Genomic DNA, 16,647 nt, shown 5'->3' on the forward strand with positions numbered 1-16,647 from the left:
TCACTACAAATTTGACACTACTGTGCCAATATGAACTAGAATTTCAAACCCTGTGGTCAATGAAGCATAAAATAGATTGTCAGAAATACTGCTTGAAATATGAATCCACTGAAGAAAAATGCTTGAAAATACCCAAGATAATATAAGAGAATCAAAATTGGCTGAATACACCTCTAAAAAGTCTCTACCTCCCTTTTGCAATTCATAAATGGTTTTCTCCTAGTGACTGTTTCATAGAAGTAGTAAAAATAAGCTTCTGATTTCTACATTTGAAAACACTGTGCATTTCTGTGGAAAGATAAATCACTTTTTATCTGGAAATTATTTATTCTCTAATAGGAACTAATCACAAAATAATAAGCTTTCCCCTACACTGAAGCAATCTTCTTGGAAAATTCAGGAAGCTGTGTTATGAAGCCCACGGTGTGCTAACCATGACATTGTATGAAGTAGAGCATTATCACAAAAATTACAAATTAAGAGGCACATTGAAATTAATTTTTCTAGCTTTAACTCAAAACAGAAATTGGAAAAAGAAATTTAGGAAAAAGTCATACTTTTAATATGCCAGTTGAAAACAATCATCCCCCAGCAAACATCTGAATTTTGGTCAGGCTGAATCCTACTGCACCACGATAAAGCTCACTAAGGATAAAGATGGCTACAGTAAGCTGCAGTGCTTCTCTTTCCAGGTTGGTTGCCTCAGCTAAATATCCTCCATAGGAATACTTCCAGGGTTTCTGGACTAAACCAGGGTAATGAAATGCTGTGTGCCCCTCTTAGCTCACATTTTGGCCAAGGTGATTTTGGCTCTGCTGATACAGTTCTGCTGGGCTACTACTCTGTTTTGATCATCCTTTTTCTGTTTAATGAGAATGCTACGGAACTAAGGTAATCCAATCCTAAAATAAGAGCAATTATGTTAAGAAGGTAAATGATAACAAATATCCCTTTATATATTCCCTGATAAAAAAACAATAGAAAAACAATTCCTTAATAAAAAAACCCAATAATTTAAAAAAAACAGCTAAACCCAAAGAGCATTTAGCAAACTTGCAGTTTTTCCTTTTCCTTAGAGCTCAATAAAAATGATCACAAGCTAATCTGCGGTATATTAAATAATGGTGGGGAGGGGGAGTCTGTATATTCTAACTATATTTTTCCCTCTAAAAATAAACAGAATGGAATAGAATATGAAAAATAAATATTTAAATTTGTTCAGGATCATTTATAAATAAGACAAAATCAATAAGGAATGAAACAGAAGCTGCACTCACATTGAAAAAATTACAATCATCTCAGAACACCCAACTGTGGCTTCATTCAAAATGCTGACAGTCTCCAACAGAGAATTCCTGAATTTGTAAACAACCTCTCACCTTTATTTTGGCCAGTAGACAACAGTGGCTGGTGAGGGAAGCATTCAAACAAATTGCAAAGAAATAAGACTCACTGCCTCTGAAAGACGGCAAGACTTCGGGATTGAAACAACCCTGTTTCTTGGTATCAGTTCATGGAGAGATGCATTACTTGCAGCTGGAATTGTGGAATGTCTGACCACTGACAGAAAAAGAGCTAATGGCCCAGTAAAAGAATGGGAATGAAAAAACTGCCCTTTCATTGTGCAGATACTAGAAGGCACTCCAACCCTCCAGGTGATTTTTTGACATTTTTCCCTCCATCTCCCCTACTACATTTAGTCCCTGTAATCAAACAATACTAAGACTTTTGTCCAAAACATTTTCCAGATATGGAATCAGGAAAGGATGAGTGTGGGCTTTTGTTACCTCACTGACCCCATCTCACAAAGTTTGGAACACTTTTGCAATATTTACAGTGATTTAGAGGCATGGCTTTAAGAAGTACGGTTAACCTTGACTTGAAAATCTGAGAGCCAAGCTAGGAAAGAGTATCCCACTGCTGCTTTCAGCCCACATTCAGAAGCAAAGACATCCAATAATTCTCAGCAGTAAGCCTCAGGACTGTAAATATAATGGCAATCTGAAATCTTCATGAGTTTCCATTTAGTATTCTTACATCGTAAGTAGGAACACGGTATTTACCAGTGATTGATATCCAAGGAACATAATCTGTCTTACACGAGGTTATTTATTTATGAAGAGTCCTGCAGCTGTGCCTGGAGACAGAGTGGATGCTCTGTGAAATGGAATGGATGTGTATATATATGCCCTGTATTTGATATCAAACTGTGACATTTTATCTAAAATTCCTTGGGTGGTGCATCTTCATACAATCTTATGGCAATAGCTTAATGATGTTAGCAAAAGAGTGCAGCCAAGAACTCCTGTCTTGTCCTCCTAGCTCAGATCCCTTCATGGATGGCATTCTTATTACACATGAAAACAACTGGCAGTATTTTAAACATATCTTCTTGCTTTGCCATATCTGCAAACAAAAGAAGCAGTGAACTCAGGAACACCACAGATGAGCAGGCTTATAGTCAACTCTTACTCTTTTGCTTGAACAAAAGACAAAAGCATATTTGCAGTAAAATTCAAGTTTCATTATTTCTATGAAAGGAAAATGAGGGAAGATATGGGTATCTGTGGCTAACAGCATTTCAAAGTTATCAGCTGCTTAGAGGGCAATTGGGTCCATTCTGAATATTAAAAACATGTTATTTAAAATGTTATGACCTTTAGATTAAGGGATAAATCCTCAGTAAATTCCTAAGTAAACTGCACTAGTGACAAGGATTCATCTTCAGTTTTTCATTCCTTTGATGAAAGCACCTAACATAGAACTCCTACACAACCTCACTCAACATATTAAAGGACAATATCCAAAGCTCAGAAAGTCACAAATCTGAAAAAGTCAGGTAAATCCTTTGTTTTGGCATCACAATTATTCCTGGGAGAATCAAAGGAATAATTAAAATACATAAATAAATAGAAGGTTTTATCTTGAAATACCTCAGACTTCAGAAACATGCCAGTCTACCTGAACTCACATTAATATATTTGGCACTTATGAAATTACCATCAAGCTCCTTCAAGGCACGCTATTGTATGGGGTATCTTTATATGCACATCTTCAGACAAGGACTTGATCTCCCTGTGATTGATAGAGGCACTTACCACAACAGAATCCTAATCAAGACACAGATCCTCTGGAGAAATAAGAACAAATAATAATGACAGTAGTGCTTTAATATCCAACTAAGCAAGAATCATCTCTGCTTTCTTGAAGTGAACATTTTTTTCCCCCTGTCATTTACATACATGAAATGTTGGGACTAACTGGTATCCCTTTGAGCACACTGGTCTTCTGCAGAATACCAGACAGAACCAGACAGCAGAGTGATGAAATAGCAAACACACTAGTGAGTCTGGGGTTTTTCATATAAATACTTTTGCAGTAGCTACAGAGCAGAAGGGAGAAGCTTGAAAAAGCAAAAGATTATTTTATCATTTTAAAAAATCAAGAGCCCCAGCATTTTAGACCACAACTGTATGTGCTTTCTGAAAATAGATGCATCTGTGAATTCTGGGAGGACAAGGGACTATAAGAACCCAAAAGATTTTTATGTTTGGAGGTATATCAGATGTGTTGCTTTAGGCCAGTGGGGAATGGCAAATGAAAAGCTAATGGAGAAGGGCTGGGAAAGGGGCTGGATTTAGGATAACAATCCTACCAAATACTTGACTACTTGCTGTCCCCCTTCTCCTATGAAGTACATAATGCACCAGCATTCCCTGCTAACCCCTGCAAAATGCAGATAAGACACTATGTTTGATGCAGATAAACTCCAGATATTTCAAAATAAAAATAAAACTGTAAAGATAAATATTAGATGGAAGGAATATACATATGATAAACAATTCTGCTGATGAAATGCAATTAGTAATCTTATTAGCTGATTCTGGAAAAACATGTTTGTTCAGAGCCTGCAATAAACAACCAAATGTTCCTTCATCAGAAAGTGCAAATCAGCCAACTTAGTTAAGAACTATTCTAAGAACACTTAATAGCATCCAGGTTCAGTGACTGATTTTCTATCTTAAGCAGGAAGAGAGGTACAGCACAAACAATCTGGAGGATAAAAGCCTGACAGCAAAATCTCCACACATACCAAAGAAAATAATGTGCCTATGACAGCTACAACAGCAGTAATTTTCAGCTTCTTACACTGCTCGTGCGATGCACTCTGCAGTCATCCCTCTTGCATAAATCTGCACGTTATAATTTTGCGTTCCAATGGATCGGTTTGTGTGCTCCGTATCTGCAAATGAGCCAGATAATAGGAGTGTGAGAAGTGATTTGTGCTATCAGTGACATCAGGAGTTTTGCAGCTGTAGTTATTAACAGATTTTTTTTTCATCCAGCAGCATTGACTAAAATCAATCACTCTGATAACCAGGCATGGCATGAGCTGTCCGCCCTGTCATTTCAATCTGATTAATCACACATACACAGACCTTTACCTTAAAGGAGCAATTGTTCACATTTAATCACAAAGATACATTCAAGCATACCATCATAGATTACTAAATTTAAGTGCAATTTATGTCTTATAGTTTGGCAAATACGTTTATGATAATACGGTTTTGGCATATAGATGTATTGTTTCATTCATTTTACAAACATTAAAATCTAATCTAATGTGTTGCACTTTGAATCATTTATCACATCAGATTTGCAGCTTTTGAAGCTTCCATTATGCACGTATCCTTATCTGCAGATTTATCCTAATAACCCAGGTACAAATAAGTTATTAGTTATTATGGCTTCTTCACACTGCCCTTGCTTGACAGTAGGCACCTTCTTCATCATGGATGAAATGACTTTATTTTGCCTAAACATCCTACATTCTATTAAGTGGGCATTCTTTTGTTTCAATTTTCCTTTTTAACCTCAGAACAAAGCACAACTCTTCCATTAAGAGTTATGCAAGACCTTCAGTCTCTTTTGGGGTATATATATTTTTTTTGTTCATTTTTTTCTCTTCAAAAGGAAAGGCATACAAGAGAGTCCTTACAACATTATAATATTCTTCATGTAAAAAGCAGGCCACTCTGCAAAAACCCACTCTTATGCCAAAAAAAAGATTGAATTTAAGATCTGTTAAACCAGTAACATATCTGACTTTGCCAGAAACACTGTACATTCCAGATACTTCTTAATTAGGCCTAAGCACACAAAGGCATTCAAGTGTCCTGGGGTCCACCACCATTGAGGAATGTAAGTGGGCACAGGTTCCACTTTCAGTCCAGAATTCAATAAAATATAAGATTATGCTGAAAATTTGTGTAGAAGTGTAAATGTTGTGTTGATAAGATTGCACAAAACCATAATCTTTGGATCTGTTGCTGAAGTCATATGCAGCAGACAGGTTATTACTTGCTATGCATATTAACTAGGTGACTCCCTAAGCTTTTAGCTTCTTCAGTATTAATTCACCAACATTTCAGAATTGGGTGTATTTTCTGAAAAGCCAGATCCATATGTTAGAAATTAGTTTTTATTTACTGTTTCTAAACTAGATAATACTAATGTTTTAAAATAAATACTTTTTCAAAGACTGTTGGGCTTAGATCTATATATGAATTGATTGAACATTTTTATGTTTTACATTTAAACAAATAATTTTTAAAATATTTTCATCAAATAAGGCAAAAAACCTTTTAGTTAAATACATAACATTATGAATATAAAGTGAGCTGCCCTTTCATTTGTAGCACACTGTGCAGGAAGCCCCCAGAACTAGGTTCCTACTCTGACTGCTCCCCAACTGTACTCTCAGGGAATGACAAGTTGAATAGGTTGACAAGCAACTAACTTCCTGAAGGAAAAGAGAAAGCATTCTTGTGCCAAAGAACTTTAAAAAAAAAAAGCCAAAGTCTTGGAGGCAACCAGAGACATGCTTATGCTTAAATAAATGGCAGAGACACAGATTCATGAGTAGACTACAGATAATTACTCAAAACTGCACAGTGCATTTATTTCCTCAGTCCAACAGTGGGATGCAGAAGGATATTGCTTTCCACCACATGTCATGCACCAATAGTATATACATTACAAAGCACCCAGAGGTTCAATTGTCATTTTGTAATGTAATCAACAGGAGGCAGGCAGAACATAACTGGGGTGTAATCACCACCAGAAGTTTTAATATAAATACCCCTTTTACAGAAAAGGTTGACTTTTAAAAACATTCCTCCTCATCACATCCTACAGTATTTTCCAGAGAACAGCTGTTAAGCTTATTGTGCCCACCCAGTTTAGCAAAACTATCACCTTATCAAGTAGAACATAGGAAATGAACCACAGAGCAATCCATACTTCATGCAGAGTGTTTTACAGGGATACACTGCAGCAAGTCATTTTTGGATCTTTCTTAGGCTCTGGAAAAAGATTAAAGTATTGATTTTTGTACATATATTCACATTCAAATTAGAAATCTAGAAAAATGCAGCTGCAGATCAGAACATTAGTCCAACTAGTACACAGTCCCTCTCCATAGCTGCTACTGTCAAGGAATGTGCAAAATACCTGTCAGTAATTAATGAGGATAGTATCTCACAGGTTGTGTCCACACAATTGCCTTCAATAGCTACTCATTAGCCAGTTCTCTCTTGTTTTTCCAGTCCCTTTCTAAATCAGTTTGTACTTGAGACTATACAAAATAGTAGAAGTGAATTTCACAGTTTAAATTCTGTGGAACAGAGGGAAAAAATAAATGTTGTGGGTTAGAGGTTTTTTTCTCCCCCATCTAAGCCTACCAGCCCATAGGACCATGCCCGTCCCCTCTGCAGCAGCCATCTCTCTACTCACCTCCACCAGAGTACTTCCCACAGATGTACCCCTTCTGTTCTTCCAACTTCCAGTCTGCTCAGCCTGTCCTTATAGACCAAGTCATTTAAGTACACTGACTTCACTTTTTTCTGAAAACCATTTGGTAAAGAATTTGGCAATTAGTCTAAAGTTCAAAGTAAATTCAATATAATAGTCGAATTCCTGTTAACCATTTCCTACTATACCACATTTGATTAACTTGATTTTTTTTTTAGTACTACACACCAGCAGAAGAACTCTTTCAAACAATTGGAATTTACCACCTCACCTTCCTGTTTTACTGAATAATCTGTTATTAATAAAAAAATGCTAACCATAACTAACAAATTCATCTATTTGATGATAAGAAATTTCAGCCTTTTTTGCTTTTGCTTTTAAAAATGTCTTTAATCCTCAGGGTTTTTTGCATTCTCTCCAACATTTTTGTATTGTTGACACAATATTGTACCAAGCATTTTAAATGCAATTCCTATTGCTGATGTAGAAAGGCATATTAACAGGTTTTCACATACTTATTCTCATTCCTTATGTTTTATACTCTATTTATTACTTTCCACCCTGTAATTAGAAAACTGACTTGCTCTGACTGATGAAAAAGAGGAAACAATAGAGGATATGGTATTTTTCCCTCTGTCTGCTTGAGACCTCACACTTGGTCAGGAGTCTCTTAAGGTAGGGCATCCATCAGCAATAATAAGTAAATAAATATGCACAGAGTATAGAGGAAAAAATGAGTGGTTAATTCTTCTCAAAAAACAAGCAAAAAGTAATTTTTGAATGCAATAATGCATTTTCAGCCTCTTGAAAAGAAAAGCTTGCTTTTACTATACAAATTCATTTCAAAGAGTTGAATGCCACAAGACATCACAAAAGCCATGCATTGCACTGGGCCTTTCTTTTTCTTCTCCAACCATCATAACTATCTTCCAAGAGAGGACCCAAGTAGGTATCCATTAACAGGGTAGGATGAATTTCTCTCAACTAACAGATTGCTTTATTGTTTTATACTCTTTCAGAAGTGCCCAAAGTCAGAGTTTTAACTTATCTGTAACTGTCATATTTTTAACTCATTTCCTAAATGAAAGTACAATTAGGAAATAAGGAAAGCTGTATTTATCAGAACTGAATATGATAAATTAATATGGTGTAAGACATAAATTGAGGACTAAAAAATACAGACTCTTGCTACAATCCCACTCCAGTCTAATGCAGCTCACATAGACAACATGCATTTCTAAAAGTGTAAAAATGTTTTTTCCTATTTAACATATATCAGGAAGTCAATATTTTACCCATCTTCTAAAAAAATCCTAGGGGAGGAGATGTCTAATTTTTTTTCTCAAATACACCGATTTTCTCTAGAGTCTGTTAAAGATTTGTCACAAGAATAACAATAAAGAAAGAAGATGATGCACTGAACTCTCTCATCATGCCCTCATGTGCCAAGCCCCTAGACACAAAGACATTAGAAAGGAAAGTTCTTACATTGAATACAATGACTAGATGGAGAAAGAAAAGAAAATAGGGTAGATAAATACTCTCAGAATTTGTACATAATATTATTAATGGGGGGGGGACATTTCCAAAACAGTACTTTAAAATAAGGTCACTAGACGCTTTCTGTGCATATTGTATCATTAATTGATGTAAATATAGATCAAGAAAACCTTTACTGATAATGAAGTAAAAAATACTTTAAAAATTGCATGGTGTGTTCTAACTGCTTTGAACTGTCAAGTGAAATGTTGATGGTGAGATAGGTCTGAAAGAGCATGTATAAACTTTTCATTTTTTCTTTCTTTTTAATACATTTGTAATTATGGCATTAACTTCAACTTCAATAACATAACTGAAATCAAGATATTGCTACAAATATCAAGAGCTGAGCAGGCCTCTCCTTTCAGTTCCATAGCAGTGAAATGGTCATAATTGACATTTTTGTCACGTTGCTGTGTTAAGTCCTGGCTTGTGCTGCATAAATGCACAGAAATTCAGCTGCATTACACTCCTCTCTTTACCCTACCTACCATTTCACTTTTTGCTTTCTTCCTCTCTGTCTTTTCCTTCCAGTCTTTCATCATCATATGTGAGAATTATATTTTTTTTTCCTCTGTTTGTTGACAGAGAAAAAGAGGCTATGTCTGCACACTACCTGGTCCTGAACAAAAATCAGCAAAACTGTAATCAACATCCAGATAAGGTCCTCTAATTTCATTCTGAATATGAGAAGGATAATTTAAATCACAACACTGCTAATGCTGAAGGTAAAAACAAGTAATACACATGCCTCAAAAAAAAAAAAATCAAATTCTAAACCCAAAAATATGCATGATTTCTTATGAAATGACAGAATCAGAGGTGATTGATGCTTTACACCTAATTCCAATTTTAATCTAATAGATTGAAGATAGGAGACATCAACCATATTAATATTCAAGCCTATCCCTTTAAGTATCACGCAGCCACTAATCAGAGCTGAAGGGGACTGAGCTTTTCTCACAGTTTTCATTCTCATTTTTAAATGACTTAATTTTGTACTATTTTATATTCAAAACACTTTTCTTTATCTGGCATGTAACCCCTACAGTTCAAGTACTTAAACAAACAGCACCTAATTTGATATTCTGTAAAATTAATTTCAATAGAAAAGCTGATGAAGAAGAGAAAGGGTTTCGTATTTTATAGGTATTACTAAAGCTTGTCCCTCCAGAATTAAACTTCACAGCAGTCACTTCATAAACAAGATGCAGGGGTTTTGAATGCAGGGGTATATATGTCACAAAACAGGTTGCTATGCTATTGACATATAAGCATATCTTAAAGAAACTAAACTAACAGTTATTGAAAAGAGAATATTTCATCAGAGAATTACAGAGCAATTGTGGTACCTGAGGCCAAACAGTGCTCCTGTCCCCACAACATTCACACATGTGCTCTATACAGTGGCAATGCTCCCTTCACAGTTATCAGCTGTCATCCATCTGATACTATCAACTAAGCTTTTGCTTTTATAATAGGCCCACTGAAGCTGTATCTAGTGTTTGGGGTTTTTTAAATCACCATTTAAAAAAATGATTCCCTGTATTTTAGTCTTCTTGTTGTTGTTGTTGGATTTCTGATAATAAGATTCAGCTTGCCTTGTCTCACTTGAATTGCCCAAGATAACCCTTGCTTTCCCAGGCTAACATTGGTCACAAACTAGAATTAACAGAGTGAAAAGGGGGATTTTTTCCATGTCCCACTCAAACACCTGGACTAACAGGATTTTACATTTGAAAACCAAGTAGAAATTTAAAGCATCTAAGAAGAGAAACAAAACTGAGATTCAACCACTGCAGTAAGAGAAAATATTAATATCCTAGCTATTTTATTGCTTCTCAAAAATCAATTATTTAGTCTTTTATGTGTACTGGGCCCAGCTTAAGGACACGTCTTCCCATCAGTTTCAGACAGCTTTGCACAGAGTTGCCAGGAGCGGTACGAGTTCCTCCCTCTGTCTCAACCCCAACAGCAGTCTGAAAATGTGGTTGCAAAAGTGTGCAAGAGACAGCTCTTAGTCATCAGCACTTGTTTTGGTCACTCAGGTGACTGAGCCAGGCTCTGCTGTACTCAAAACAGCATGAGCCCAGAAGGAGAGAAGCCTCAGCTGATGTTACCAGAGAGCAGAGCCTCTGAGGATGGAGATGGCCACGACAGCAGTTCAGAATGAACCTCTTCCCCACTCCAGCAATGCAAAAGTAAAATCCCTCCTGCCAGCTCTAAGACACTCCAGGAAATCTGTTGAGATATTGGGAACTCAGAACTATTTGCATTTTGAAAAATTGTCTTATGGGTGCTTATGATTGTTTTTCACTTTGTGTTGATTCAGTTGATCCTTCAGAGAAGCCTTCTTAATAATATAAAAAATAGGGAATTGTGGAGACCCTGGGGGGGGGATTCCCTGGTCTAGGGAGACAAAAATCTTCCCTCAAAAAGCTGATAGACCCCATTGACTCCTTCCCCTGTCTGTTCCTATGTCCCTGAGCCACTGCTCCCTATTCCCTCATTGGCCCTAATCTTTGTACTGCCTGAGACCAGGGTCAGCCCCCAGGCCCCTCGGTAGAGCGAAAGCCAGACTTTCCATGTCTGTGTGTCTGGGACCTGATCATCTCACCGTGCAGCTGAATTAAACCTTTGTGGATATTATGCAAAGGCCCTTTTTGCTTCCTTACCTTGGATTATGCTAGCAGCAATTCAGCTTGCTACAAATGGGATCCAGTTCAGAAGAAGAAGCATAAACTCATTATACTAAGCTAGCAAAAGACTGATAGAGGTGTTTTCCCAGGCAAATAATACATACAGCACCCACACTAAGATCTCTAAGAGACCCTCAGAGTAAGTACCAATGTACACAGAAGGAGAACAGCCAGCTTGCCTCTGAACTGCCCTTTCACACACATTGAAATCTAATTGAATGCATCATTCCCAACACACCATATTTATTTCTGGTTCTGCTTGCACAAAAAGACAAGGAGTCTTCTTGGCAAGAGACTGTCCCTGCCTGCTTTTCCACATTGCTTGTCAAATCACAACAGGCTTCACCACAGCAGAAGGAAATGGGCAGTGAGATCCTTCCAAATGTGGACAAGACAAACAGACCCTTCTAGAGCTTCCTAGTTTCTCAGTTTCATCTACAACACTGGCATTTTGACATCAGCCTCTGACATATACATCTTCTCTTTTGAAACCCACACATCTCACCCACCTTCTCTCTCTTTTTGCTGTGTCTGCTTGGCCAGAGAGCACAGCACTCCATGGAGCTCCTCACACCGTAGGAGGACAGAAGCAACCACTGAACATATTGCAGAGGTTAAATGAAACTTGAACAAATCTTTTCCCCGTGGGCTTTCAGAATAAGTAAGAATTCAGAAGGGACGAAAACAGTGATATGGATATGAACAGTTACTGGTTTTTGAGCATGTCTTCTATCACATTTCCGCTTTAGAGTAATCCAATCACTATTCTGCTTTTCACTGAAGATATATAAATCTCACATCCTCATTCTCTGATCAAAGGTTTATGCCTGCATTGATACATTGGCTGTACTGTCTTTTGTCCCTTGAATTTGAACACTGGTACCTCTCCCTTCAAAAGCATGCTATCAGCACTATGTAGAGCCTTCCTTGCAGCAATGGCAATAAATCATTTTAGGGGCCATAAATAATTTGAAGGAGAAAGATACTTTCTAACAAGCCATATTGATGCCCAACTGCAGTACATTCCTTTGATTCCACCCACAAAAATGAACTGTTCAAATCCACACTTTTTTTTCTTTCTCAGGGACTCCCCCTCTCCTATGGAGCAAACCTTGCTTTTTTATGGACCAGCATCTTCAACCTCCAGTTCTTCATGTCTTTGCTGAACCAACACTGTCTCCTCGTGAATGAGAAGTGTCTCCCTTTGAGTCACTTTTTCCATTTCATTTTTTTTCATTGAATTGTCAGCTCAGTCACAGAGAAGCAACTCTGTGTACAGGTGTAATAACAAAGTCACTCCAGTGGCAGTGTTATCTCCACATGCATACCAGTGGAGTTTGTGTTATGCTCATAAAAATTGTTGCATCTTTCTTGGGTTTTTTTCACAGAATCTGGGAAAAGTTGCACATCATTTAATACAGTAACAGAAAAATGGATTCTCCAAAAACTGCCCCTTTACCTATATATCTGCTGAACTGGTTTCTTACTGATGCTGCTTTATACTTATCAGGGTAGTCTAACCTTGTCTGTGCCAGTGGGCTGGTGCCAGATACCTCAATGAGCCCCACACACAGCCCATCAGAGTAACCTCCCCTGAAGTGTGTGCTGCTCTGAGTAGCAGGGATCAGTGCCCAAACAGGCATAAGAGTACTGAGCAGCATGTGACAGCTGTTGGATTTCGGAAAGTTTAGGTGACGATGCTTCCCACCCACCTTGCTCACCTGTGTGAGACCAGAGCAGTGAAGCGAGGCTGGCTGCTTGGACCACATTGACAAGATAAATGCATGCCCTTGAAAAAGCCCCACTCCTATTGACGTCAAAAAGCAATGGATTGGGTCCCCTGTCAGACACAGAAAGCAGACATCTGCTTCACTGCAAATGCGAAGAGGAATTCATTAAGTCAAGCATAGCCTTATTCCAAACCAAACACTATTAACATTTGAAGTCCTTAAAATTTTGAACTGATGTAAATTCTCTTCAGTTCTCTTCTTGATTTCCTGTGTTAAATAATGATAAGTATTCAAATCAAGAAATTTATTATTTCTTATTCTTTTATTTTTAAATTTTGTCGAGGCTTTTTGATACTTTCCCTCTGCTATCCCCCTCCTCATTCTATGCATTTCTCCCCCCTGCTGTGTGCATCTGCTGTGTCTCTCTCTCACTTGCTCTCTCCCTGCTGTGTACATCCACTATTTCTCCCCACCACTCCTCTGTGTATGTTTGCCATCTATCTCTCTCCCCCTCCTGCTGAGAATATTCACTGCCTCTCCCCCTCCCCCCAGTACGTGCATCTATCCTGCATCTTCCTCTGCCACTGCAGTGCACATGAGCCTTTTCTCAGCAACTCCTACTGGCATTCATACACACCCTTCCTCTGCCTGCCTTCCCTCGTGCCCTAGCCTCTATTTTTCATCCCCTCCTTCGTGCACCCCTTATCCTTGCTCATCTTTATACTATTCTCCCTTCCATCTTTTTGATATTCTGGTTCCTTCTGTCTCCTTATCTGCACCACTCTTCTCTCAGGCTCCCCTTTGTACCATTTCTCTCCAGTTCTCTCTGATCTGTTCTCACAAATTGATTCTACAGGAAAAATGTTCTTGTTTGCAGGGGTGTGCAAGCCTGCATTGCAAACCATTCAGCACTGTGTCAAATCTGAGGTAGTCAGCCTAATTTGCAGAAGAATCCTTGCTTCCTGCCATCATACACACAGGGTAAAGTCTCCCAAAACACTTTCCTGTGGTTTTTTTTTCTCATATGACTGCCCTGCATGATTCATTTGCATGTAATAAAAAGTATTCAAGATATGTCTTTGCATACCTGCAAGGTTCTTATCGGCAAAAGCAAAGGATATGACACTAATCCCAACTGTTGCAGTTTAGGTCACAAAAAAACTAAACATGTGCCTTAATTGGTATAAAATAGCAGGGCAGAATCAAATCCAAATGCATCCTATGATTCTCCAGCTCCCTTTCAACTGATGTATAATAACAGTGACTTAGTGATTCAGTGATCAACTAATTGAGTCAGCTCTCTTCCTTCTCATGAGAAAATTTCATCAACTTGCTCTCATTTTCATTGTCCAAATCACTTGAAAAGTTTAAGACTGTTCACAAAACTCATCCTCCAAGAACTCCAGTAGGCATACCTACACAACCCAGTACTTTCTCATTCAGTGCTAACCAGTGCTATCTTTTATTTAGCTAATCACTTGTATTACTTATGCAGATGCCCAGTTTTCCACTTCTGGTTATTAATACCTAGCTATTAATTACCAGATACCCAGTACAGATGATGTAAACCAGAACTCCTTGGTCTAGAAATTCATTAATTTCAGCAAAGAGAATGCCTCTGCCTGGCACAATGAACCTGTAGTAAACCCTTCTAGCATTTACCCCTTTGAATTACTTAGAATTACTTTCAAGCCTTAAATATTTCTATTCTCTGTAAAATGTGTCCTATTGTCTTACTTGGGCCTTGTTCAGATTTTCTTTTTAGAACATACACAATATATTTGCTATATGCTCAAATCTACCTATTTTATTGGTCCTACAATAACATACTAGCTCTTTTCCAAAGTCAAAGATGAAAATTATGCAGCATTTATGGGAAAAAGCAGATAATTTCAATTTTACTTCTGCTAACTTCTACTTACATGTCTAATCTGCTGACTCCCACTTATTTATGTGGAAGCCTAGTCTAGTCACACCTCCTTTGTCACTTTTGTTCATCACTGTCACCTCCACAGGTGCCTAGTTTGTTTGGGATAACAGTCCTAGGCATCTTGCTAACTGTCCCAGGCCTCCTGTAGCACATCTTTCCCTCCCCCCCCTGCAGATGGCTGCCTCTAGCTAGAGAAGCACCATGGCACAAGCAGGATTACTGGGGTTCCTGAGCACTTGGTGCTTTCAGCCCCTGAAATACATCAGAGTTATTTCAGAGGCAAAGAAGCTGCTCTTGGCTGTGTTACTCCCATGTGTGTGTGGTGTATTAAACCTAGAAACACTAACAATGCCTGCCAGAGGCTGGCATTTGAGAAGGCATATACTCATGATCCTGGCATCCACACATCTAAGTCTTGCTCAGGTTTTCTAGATCATCAGCTGCCTTAAAACAGATGCTCTCACCTGTCAATTCTGACCCTGAACTTGACTAAATAGTTTCTGCTCCAATCTTCGTCAAAGTCTTTTGTAATTGTGGTACTTTACGTGACAAATTGGAAATACTTCCACAGCACCTGACAAATTTTATTGAACTGTGTGTTGAAAAGACTTTCAGTAAAATATTCCCTGGTATCAAATTCAATTTACTTTCATCACAGAAGTCACTGCTAATCTTTTTTTTTTTTTTAAGCAAAAAGAAATTAGGCAGAACTTCATATTCAAACACATAAACATATCTGCTTTACATTTTTTATTAAATAAGCAAATTGAGTTTTAAGAGTGACTTGTCAACATAATTGTAGCAAGAGGAAATTTTGGCAGTTGAACAGAAAAAATGGATGAAGGCTTTAGTGCTTCAAATATGACCCAGGCTTGAGAAATAGGCTCAGTTGGTGAATACATCTGTGAAAGTGATCAACACAAAAATGGATAACATTGCCACTGACATTTTTATCACACAGTTTGAATGTTGACACTCCAAAGAGATAATAAGAATGGTCCAAAAGATCAAAGTTCCTATTGCAGGCTTTCTGCACTTTCAAGGAAATGATGGCACATCCATTTATACATGTTTCAATGTTTGGAAATGTTCTTTTGCTTTCTTTATCCAAAGAACTTTAAGACTCATCTACATGACATTGTGCTAATGAATAGATTCTACAGAGAATGACAAAATAGGCAGGTCCATACCTATACATAAAAGCTTAAAAAGAAAACTAGCATATTTCTAGTAAAAAGCACCTTAGAAACATGAAAGAACAGTGGGAAAATATTATGGATGTTCTTTTCCGCATAAAAACACCTGCAATATTTTTGTTACCTTATTAAATTTAAAAGCTCCATTTGTATTTTAAAGAATAGGTTGCCACCATATCCCAACTAGACTAAAAGTAATTTTATCTTGGTCATCTAGAAACAGGTCAAACCAGTTTGAATTTCCTGTTTCTTTTGCCAAACAAACGCCCTTCATTTGAGAATAAATTTCCATGCCCTGACGGAATAAGCAGCTCACAGGAGAGTGATCTAACAAAAATGACTGAGGCTCAGGATATGAATGTAAAACTGATTGCTTGACCTGCTCTGTAACACAGCTCGTATCATGCATATGCACCTGAGAAGCTATTATGATTTGCACATCTTCTGTCTGAATGACTGCCATCCTATCTGTAATAACTTTACCAGTTAAATCACCATCTGTTTCACAGGCTTTCTAATGTTTATATCTCCCTTTTCTGTCCTAGGAAAAGAACAAAATTGTTTTCTTCTACTGCTTGAGAAGAAATATCCCTGCACTCAGCTGGGGAGCTAAGCTAGCAGATCCTAACTGTCTCTGTCAAACCAAGATTTTAGCATCAAAATGAACATGAATGAAATCCATGATCTGCTACCCCTATAGAGGGCAAGATAGAACAAGAAACACATTACATGTTTCCCTT

At 37.6% G+C, this 16,647-nt stretch overlaps 1 long non-coding RNA gene across 1 annotated transcript in view; it reads right to left on the reverse strand.

The window, feature by feature from the left end:
• Positions 1 to 3,958: 3,958 nt before the first annotated feature.
• The window catches only part of LOC141728922 (uncharacterized), a 124,156-nt gene continuing 111,467 nt past the window's right edge, over positions 3,959 to 16,647 (reverse strand). Inside the window, exon 3 of the long non-coding RNA XR_012580175.1 lies at positions 3,959 to 4,243. This is a non-coding gene — a long non-coding RNA (uncharacterized LOC141728922). The remainder of the gene's footprint in view (positions 4,244 to 16,647) is intronic.

This window comes from Zonotrichia albicollis, chromosome 4 (genome assembly GCF_047830755.1).
Source record: "Zonotrichia albicollis isolate bZonAlb1 chromosome 4, bZonAlb1.hap1, whole genome shotgun sequence".
Taxonomy (NCBI): Eukaryota; Metazoa; Chordata; class Aves; order Passeriformes; family Passerellidae; genus Zonotrichia; species Zonotrichia albicollis.